We start from the raw sequence: 9,417 nt of genomic DNA, 5'->3' as shown, positions 1-9,417 counted from the left end.
TGGCAGAGGTGACTCAGAGGCAGGAGCCCTGCAAGGGCCCTGGCACAATCCTGCCCTGAACCACTGCCTACAGACTCTGCCCAGCTCACCCTTCCTGACGCCTTCCCCCCAGGGTCCTAACTCCCAACATTGTTGCTCTATAAACATAATAACAATAATTATTCTCTCATTGGACACATAGCCATCTTCTTTGTTTGCAGGCTTAGATAAATATCATTCAAATCATGGAGTCTGATTCGTGAGTCAGGATGATGGCAGCCCTCCAAAACCTCCTGCCCATGGAGTGTGTTTGTGTGAGAGGGAGAGAGAGTTTCACTGTATGAAGAGTAAGGAACTGGAAGCCAAGTGAATTAAATACAAAGCAGGTAATTATGTGTAATTCATTTACTGACTAATGATTGCACCTTGGTATGGAGGTTCATGAATTAATTTGACTTTGCAAGGTTCTCAAAAACAATCTCCCTGCTACAAGATAAGAGCTGGCTGACTTGTTAACAGACCAGTGTTTACATTAGTGTTATTGTAAGATTCTGCCTTTTTGGCTCATTTTGCATTTTATCTCATGGCCATTCACTTTTCCTGGGTTCATCTGGGGTCTCTTTGACAGTTTCAATTGCTCAGTGCTGGTCAAGTCCGGGTGTCACTGCAGACTGAAGACTTCATCTGCTCCTGAAAGCACTTAGATACGGTTCTTCTCTCCCATCTGTTGCAGCCAAACCTTGCCATGGAGAGTGTGACTTTGGCAGGGAAGCAGCAGGTCACAGCCCCCTTTTCCCCACTGCTGGGTCCCCAGCAAACTTCACAGTGTCACCCAGTTGCCACCGTAGCTTGATGCCATCATCACCCTCCAGCTGAGCACCAGCGGCAGTACCAACCTCCACCTATGAACACTGGGTGGATTTTGGGTTGAAGACACAAAGACAAAGCCTTTGATGGGGTGAAAAAGCTTGTGCTAACCCAGTGAAACCAGCAGCAGTGTCTCCATGTTGATGTCATTCTCAAGACCGCAGCCTGTGTGACGCCACTCGTGCCTGGCACTCCCAGACCCCAGTGCCCTGGGCAAGCAGGGCCTGGGCTCTGCATCTGCAGTTCCAGGGTGGAGGTGTGAACTATGCCAGGCAGAGCCCCACGCCTGAGGGCTCACTCAGTGCTGCCAAGCAGCAGAGGTGCCACCCAAGGTGACATTTGTGCCAAGTGGCAGAAACAGAACAGCTTTAGCAGCTGTGCTCGCCATGCAATCACTACAGATAAGTGGAGTCCCTCTCCCACCCCTTCCCTTCCAAGTAAAACCATACACTCAGTTAAATGCTCAGAACCTCTGTGATGATGGTTTGTCAATCAACAGACATTTGACTGGGCCATCATGTAACTGGGAACCATTATTTTCTCAGTCAGTTTAAACACAGGGTACATGAGAGATAAATGCACAGATACGTGCACGAGGCTACATCTGCAGGCATTGGAAGAATGTACTGCTCTATGAGATGCACTTAAAAGACTGAATTTGGGAAGGGAGCAAAACCAGTATGACATATCCTTAAGGGAATAATAAGGGAAAGGGGAAGTTATTTGGTAGTTGGAATAGAAACTATTTAATAAATCATGACAGGATGACACCGAAGAAGGAAACCCAAGAAGCTGATTACGGGTGCATACACTTGCTGTCATTCCTTGCCATCGTGTGTGCTGCAGTGTCACCCTGTGAAGCTGAGCTCCTGGCTGCCAGCAGAGCAGAGGCAGTGTGGGATGCTCACAGCCACCCCTGGCACGCTGCGCCCTGCAGCTGCTGGCCCTGGCTTTGCAGCCTCCTGGGGCTGGGACAGACCTGCTGCTCCCTGGGGCCAGGGCAGGCAGGTAATGAAAACAGCAGCAGCTGAACAAAGTAACCCTCTGCTCTGCTATTTTTGATTCGACCAATTTGTAATGAGAAAAGCCAAAACCAGCTCATCTCGTTGACATGAGTATTCCCATTGACTGAAATGCAGTCACCGTGCACTTTAGTTTTGAGCCTGTGCAATCCTTTTCCGATGAAGATCTGGCAAGCCAGGACAGATTTCAGTCCGTGAGATACTTGCAGGGTGATAGTATTTTACCTGTAGGTGGATCTTCATTTTAGATACTGAGATGCAGAGCCAATGAGCCTGATTCACTGCTGTGTTACTCCAGTTTTTCAGTGGAATAACACCACTGAATCATCAGCAAAGCTGAAATAACAAATGATAAAATGGGAGCATTGTGTCAAAGTTTGCAGTGAGTGCATGGAAGTGACTAGCTCCCTCTTGCAGAACCATTTACTTGTATGGGCTTTTTTCAGTTTGAAATGTATCAAAAATATGACAATGTGCCTAGGCTAAATTTTACATGTCAAAAAAAATTTAAAATTTAACATAATATCTCTAGCATGGGACTCCCTCAGTATCTCTACGTAGTAAGTAATATTATATTTTCATTCAGCAAAAGAGGATTTCTGAGAACAATCCCTAAACAGCTTCTAAGAAGATGCAAGTTTAGAGGCAGTTAATTTCTTTGCATCAGCTGGGCACCATGTAAAACTTAGAAATAGGACAAGCTGAAAAGACAGTCCTGGGGTTTCTTTTTGACTTAGGAAAACACTCATTGAGCAGTTGAAAACAATTGAGTAATTGTGAGGTTTTTGCAAGTAATGCTCTGGAAAAGCCAACTGAAGGTAGTAGGCAAGCTTGCAATTAGTATTTCTAATTATAAAGTGCATACATAAAACAAGGTGGCATCATAAATAAAGGCCAAATGTAAATGATGCAATAGAAACAGTAGAACATCATATGAAGATGAACAAAAGAGCCAGCAAGCGAAATACTTATAAATTATTTCTATTTTTCCAGTTATAGCAACAACAACAACAACAGATAAAAGAACAGGGGTGCTTTGTTTTATGCAACCTTTACAGCATCCCTGTCTCAGTGGCACCTGATGCTCCTGCTTGTGTTGTAGGGCAGAGTCTGCCTTGGGTGACCCAGTGAGTGTCAGAGCCAGACCCACGGATGGTGTGGCTGGTGTGGGAGCCCATGGCTCAAGCAGCAGCCTCAGATCAGCTCTGTCCTTTGCCTTCTCAGTGGCTCAGGGCCACTGCCACCATGGAAAGCAGCTTCCCATGGCCACAGTGTGAGGGGCTGCTGAGCCTGACCCCGTAGGGCTGGGCGAGCCAGGTTTGTGTGGAGCTTGAACAGGGGTTACTGAAGTGCTACCCAGGGGACTGTGTTCAGTAGTCTGTGGCGTGTTTAGATACACCCTAAGCTTTGCCAGCCTGTGCAATGCTTTATAGCACATGGGAAAGGGAATTCCAGGGCTGTGGAGCATCCCCAGTGCAGCACTCCTCTGACTGACACCTGTGCAAGAGCACAGCAGGATTACGTGCTGCACTCCTCACAGAACTGCTCTCCAAATAAAGCCCTGGATGCAACTAGAGAAGGAGAAGAGCTATACCTTAGGGAAATGTTTTTATTTATTCTCCTTGGGTGCATATATGGCAATCACCCATGCAGCGTGATCCAGGATGTTGAAAACCATTTCATTATGTTCTATAAATAAAGGACTGATGTGGTTCAATTGTATCAATTATGCAATTCTTCTAAGTGGTGTAGTCAAGGGTAAATTCAGGCAAAGGGCACTCCCTTTGTAGCTACTTCTGCTCTGTGCACTTCTAGTATTTACCTGCTCCTTGTATACCACAGACAGATGAATCTACCCACTATTATTTACCACGATACCACTGACTCCTCTTTGGCCAGGAGCTTTTCCTATGCACAGATGACACAATGAAATAAAAAATGGAAGTCAAGACACTGCTGTGTGTTAGTCTGTTGTGCAAGATATGTGGCTATACAGTAATTTTGAGCAAAGCATCTGGTTTAAACAATGCTTAAACTGACACCATTATTAGGCAATATTGTTAATTATGGCTAGGAGGGTATTTGAGGTTAGTTGGGGCTACCTGTGTCCATTTTGTAATTATACCAAGAAAAGAATGACTAATTTGTGCCCAAGCTAATTGTATCCATTTGATTTCATTCCTCCTCTTCACCATTGTAATTCACTTGCATTGTGAGCTGTACATTTTTTTGAGGAGTTTGGGTGCATTTGAGCTAAATGCAATGGAGCTCGGCACTGACTGGGCAGCTGCAGGTAACACTCCAATAGCATCACTAACAGCAGCAGTAAAAAAATACTAGATAGTCCAAGTGATAAGTACACAATAAATGTCACTCTTCCTGTCACTGTCACAGTTACCTGCAGGAGATTCATCTTTATCTGCTCCTGTGCCGTGTGTTCTAGGATGTGCTTGAGCAGGCAGATGATGAAGCTCTGCAGCACAACGTGCTGCTGTCCTCCTGTGTGCCAATCCTCCTGGTGTGCCAGCACAACGTGCTGCTGTCCTCCTGTGTGCCAATCCTCCTGGTGTGCCAGCACAACGTGCTGCTGTCCTCCTGTGTGCCAGCTCCCAAGAGCAGCTGGGAGCAGGGACGGCCGGGCACAGCCGCACGCCGGTGCCAGCCCTCCTGCCAACCGTGCTGCAGGGTTTCAGTATTCAAGGCCTGCACAGGACAGCTCAGCTGCTCCAGCTCATGCAGATGGGCATCCTAAAGTGCAGCCACCCTCCTGCTCTTCAGCTGCCCCAGCTGCCACAAAGGCAGCCCAGCACATCCTGTGCCATGCCTGCCATGGCCCCGGCCTGGGCCAGTGGCTGTGGTGCAAGCATGACATTGTGCCTGTAAGTTGTCTCATTTGAATGTTACCTGTCAGTGTCAGGAAAAAACAAAGCTAACAAAGAAACAACAACAACAACAACAACAAAAAAAAAACCCCAAACCTAACCAAAAAAAAAAGAAACCACTACCCAAAAGACCCACAAATCTAAACCAAAAGAAAACCCAAAAAACCCACCGAAACCAAACCAAAGAAATAAAAATCCCCCAGTGTCAATGGATTTCCCTCAGAAAGTAATTTGGTAACTTGTGGTGTTGTTTGCCTATGACAAAAGGCTGTAGTCTGCCATGGATAGCACTTATGTAAAATAGAACTGCCTGCAAGGCCTGAATGCTGTAATTAACAGGCAGTTTTAGAAATTATTGGCTAATGCTATTTAATAGAAATATTGCCAACTATTGCTGTAAAAACTTGGTTTGTTCCTTTGGTATTAATATAAAATGATTCAACATGGCTTCATTGGGAAAACATACCTTTGTCTGTTATATATCATTACCTACCTTTTCACACTGGTTAAACATCACAGTGCAAATTTTGAAATTTAAAGGTTTAATTTCTCAAAACTAACTAGAGGGTCACCAGTCTATTGAACAACTACAATGCTGGTGATACAACCTGGCTTTTCCTTCTAAAATGGCATTACTACCTAGGCCTGCTCTCATGGCAGCTTTTGCCACTGCTAGTGTTGAAGCAGTAGCAAGTTTAAAGGTTTTTGTATCAGGGAAATACAATCCTGTAAGCCTGAGCAGCATTTCCCTTGCACTGCGTACAGTATCTTTCAAAGAATTAATACACATTCATGTTAATAAACTCTGGATCACACTGGAGAGTGCAGGTAATTCTGAGATAATGTGCTCTGCTCATGTGATGTAGCTGTTCTATCACCTAAGAACATTTGCACTTATTTCACTTAAGTTGCAAAAGTGACTAAAAGGTTATTTCTCAAACCTTGTCATCCAGGAGGTATCGGCTGAAATGTTTCTGTTTGATTGCTAAAGAGTAGAAAACAACAAATTAATATTGGCAAATTTTAGATGAGGCAGGATGTGAATGCCTAATGCCCAACTTCACTTCAGGGAAAGGAGAAACCAGACTTGCAGACACATTAATTGCCTCCTGGTTTGAGAGTTCCCACTCACCTGTTTGGAAATGAACTCCAGAATCTCCCTGCTTTCTATTTACTGCACTGAGAGCCAGTAATCTCATAGTGCTTCTAAAGAGTCATTAATTGCACCCCTAGTACAGCATTTTATGACACCCTTTAATGTATAGATTTAAAAGAAAAAGCAGTCCATACAGAGATTGACCTTCCTGATACATGAAGAGGAGGCAAAGTTCTCTCTCTGTTCAGCTGGAAGTAGCACAAAGGTGACACTGCCTGTGTTTGGGACAGCTCAACAGCGTGGGCGTGACTCGCCAAAGCAGGGTCACCTCACCTCAGCCGCAGCACTCTCTAGGGCAAGCACTGGGCAGTGTCAAACAGAAACAGAGCTCCCACAGTCTAGCTCTGGCTGCACCCATTGGGAGTTTGAACACACAGGCTGGGCATCCTTTCTGGGCCAAGACACAAGGCCCTTACACTTTTCCCAAGGGCAGGCACTTCATAGCACACAGGCATTGACCCTGGTGGTCCACACCTTCTGGACACGCCTGAAGTAGGCAGGACAGGGAACCTGACAGCCCCAAAGGGATTTATGTACCCTGTCCCAGTGGCTTTCAGAAGCACTTAGCACAGCAAGCTCTTGGAGAGCCCTGTGGAAGGCAGAGCATGATCCAAAGCTGGGTACAGCCTGCCGGGCTGAAACGCTGGCTGGCACTGTCTGCAGCCCGCAGTGCTCTGGGAGCAGTGCTGGGCAGTGGTCCTGCTCAGGGAGGCACAGAACCTCCCCAGCTCCCTTTTGCAGACCCACACACCTGCCCATGCATGGTCTCAGTGGGGAGCAGAGCAGCGAGGCACCGTAAGGCACCCCAAAACACTCACAGGTCTGGAGGCTTCATAGTCCTAGAGCTGGGGTCAGAAGCAAACCTGCTGCTGCCCCAAACATTCCAGTGTATGGCATGGGTGGCACTGGCCTAATCCCTGCCTCGTGTGCAGCATCCCTGTTAGGTGACATGCCTGTATCAGATGACACTGATACTGCACTGCTTATAGAGGCTGTGGAGCTTGTATACTAATATATTGAGTGAATTGATTTCACCTTCCGTTGCTGCCTCTTCTCTTTTCCCTCCACTGATCTGCCCATTAAAAGACAATGTATCCCCTTGTCCAGGCCCCATGAATCCTTCTATCAGCAGAGCCCTTGTCCATTGGCTAGAAACAGTGAAGATGTTAATGCATCTTCTCTTTTGGTGTGTTATTCCATCCTCCCTTTCTGCTGTGGTAACTACAGTCAGCCATCCCCTAGGACCTACACTCAGCCTGATCCCCACTTGCTGATGAACATACATAAAGCCAGATCTTGCTAAAGAGATTGCTGCTGCTGTTCCATGGTGGGTTTATAAGTTTGGATACTATATCTGATCCCTAAATGTGAGCCCACTTCCTGGCTAAGGACTCTGCGATTTAGCATTCGCTCTGTGCCACAGGTCACTCATCACAGCTCCCAGCACCAAAGCTCTGAGCCAGGGCAAGGGGAGGCTACCACTGGTCCTGATGAAGTGTTTGGGAACATCCCCACTGTGGAGATGGCCCCACAAACCTGAGCCCACCCAGAAAGGCTCCCGTGAGCCTTCTTGCAGACTGTGCTCTGGTGGAGCACCCAGCTGGGTGTCTGAAGGTGCACAGGGCCCCTTGCCTTGCCCCTCCTGCCCTCCCTTCCCAGGCAGAGCCCTGCACGCTGGGGCTGGGGCCCTCCCTACATGCTTGGCCTTGCTTCTGGCAAAAATTTGCCACTTCATACTGACAATCCCCTGGGATGGTGGAAGATGCTGAGCAACCACGGAGTTTGGTGTGGGACACTGGTACCAAAAGGTTTCAAAAGGTGAAGGGAGGAAAAGTTGCCCACTGCTGGTACTCTAATGGCTCAGCATAGATAAAAGGAAGCGTGTTGGATGTTTTGTTTTGCTTGTGTGTAAAGTTTACAGCTAGCATATGAATATTACCTTTTTGATATAAAAATAAATAACCTTAAACAAAGAGTGGAGACCTGCCAAGCCAGACTGGTTCAATAGGAACTGCACTGACAAGGGAATCATTTTGTCCCAAAGATAAGGGGATGAAATTTTAAGCTTTCAGGATGGCAAAGCCCCTACAGTAGGAGCTGTGTTTTACACAGGAGGCTCTAGAATTTAAAAGGAGACTCTTCTGAAAGGAAAGAAAAAATGAAAAATGCTATACATTTTTTGCTACCAGAGCTGCTTTCTAGCTTAATAGCCTGCATGAAAACAGTTGCAAAAAAATAGGAACATGACAGGGTAACAGCAATTAGGAACATTTTAATGATCATTTAAAAGATCACAAGGAAATGATACCTAGTATTAAGTAACTGAATATAACACAGACATCAAGAAATCATGCTTTTACTTTGCAATTAATCTTAGCAGTGAGTTCTAGGCTTAGCACTCTAATGCCAACATGGGAACTTCCAGTAGGCAGCAACACATAATTACTGCTGGGTGGGGATGAATCAACCACCTTCTGTCATGAAGCAAAGGAGAGACCCTCAGACCATCTGCCAAAGGAAGGTGGGTGGGTGGGTGAATAAGAGTATTACTTTCTTGCTAGACTCCAATCAGGGCACCACACCTTTTGATTATATCTCTGTAATAAGCAAACAACTCGAAATGATATTGTGTCACTCCAGGAGGGTGACCCAGCAAATCAGGTTTCACTAATGCAGGACTGCAGTGTGCAGGTGCTCTCACTTACCTTGGGACCCTAGAGTCCTCAGCCTGCCATGCAGGGGAATCTAAACTGTGTCTCCTTCATTATCAATGCACATGGCTCCCAGCAACACTGTCACTACACTAACATCCTTTTTGCTTTTCTGTGCATCACTCTTAGAAGTCTTTTAATGTGCTAGTAAGGAGATTACAGGTATAAGTCCATCACAGGATTACCATCACATTAGCATGGATACGACAAATGATGACAGAATTATGTGTATTTCTTCCAGTTAGCAAGACATGCCTGATGCTGCCTGCCTGAGTGCTCCTACAGAGACATCACCAGGCACTGCTGGGCTGCCTCTTTCCTCAAGTGCAATGCCATGGTCCAGCTTCAGTCACAAAGGAGGTGTCTGCTCTTCTGAGTCTTCCTGGTTGTGAAGGCCCCATGAATCCCCACCTGTGAGGCTGGCCCATCACTGTACTGAGCAGTGTCCAGGAGTTTTGTTTTCCACAGCAAAAGGGAAATTCGGGGGCTGTCACAGACCTGCCTTGGCTGGGAGCAGGCGCTGTGGCTGCAGCCAGGCCCTGTGGCAGGAACAAGTCTCAAGCCACCCAGATGCAAGCCAGATTGGCACAGTAGCCTTTGTTCTGCTTGGCTTCCACAGTCAGACCTGGTGGCTTTTCAGCCATTCTCTTTCTGACTTTCTAAAGCAGCACCACTGACCTCAATCCTGTTCAGGTACCTTGGAACCAAAGTTATAACTTGTGAAACTCAACTGTTGTCTCTGAATTCAAACCACTCTAGGCCATTGTGCAAATGTGGTTTTTGGCAAGTGCCTGGTCCTT

Source organism: Lonchura striata, chromosome 11 (assembly GCF_050655825.1).
Source record: "Lonchura striata isolate lonStrDom1 chromosome 11, ASM5065582v1, whole genome shotgun sequence".
Lineage (NCBI taxonomy): Eukaryota > Metazoa > Chordata > Aves > Passeriformes > Estrildidae > Lonchura > Lonchura striata.
Note: the sequence above shows the minus strand (reverse complement) of the source record.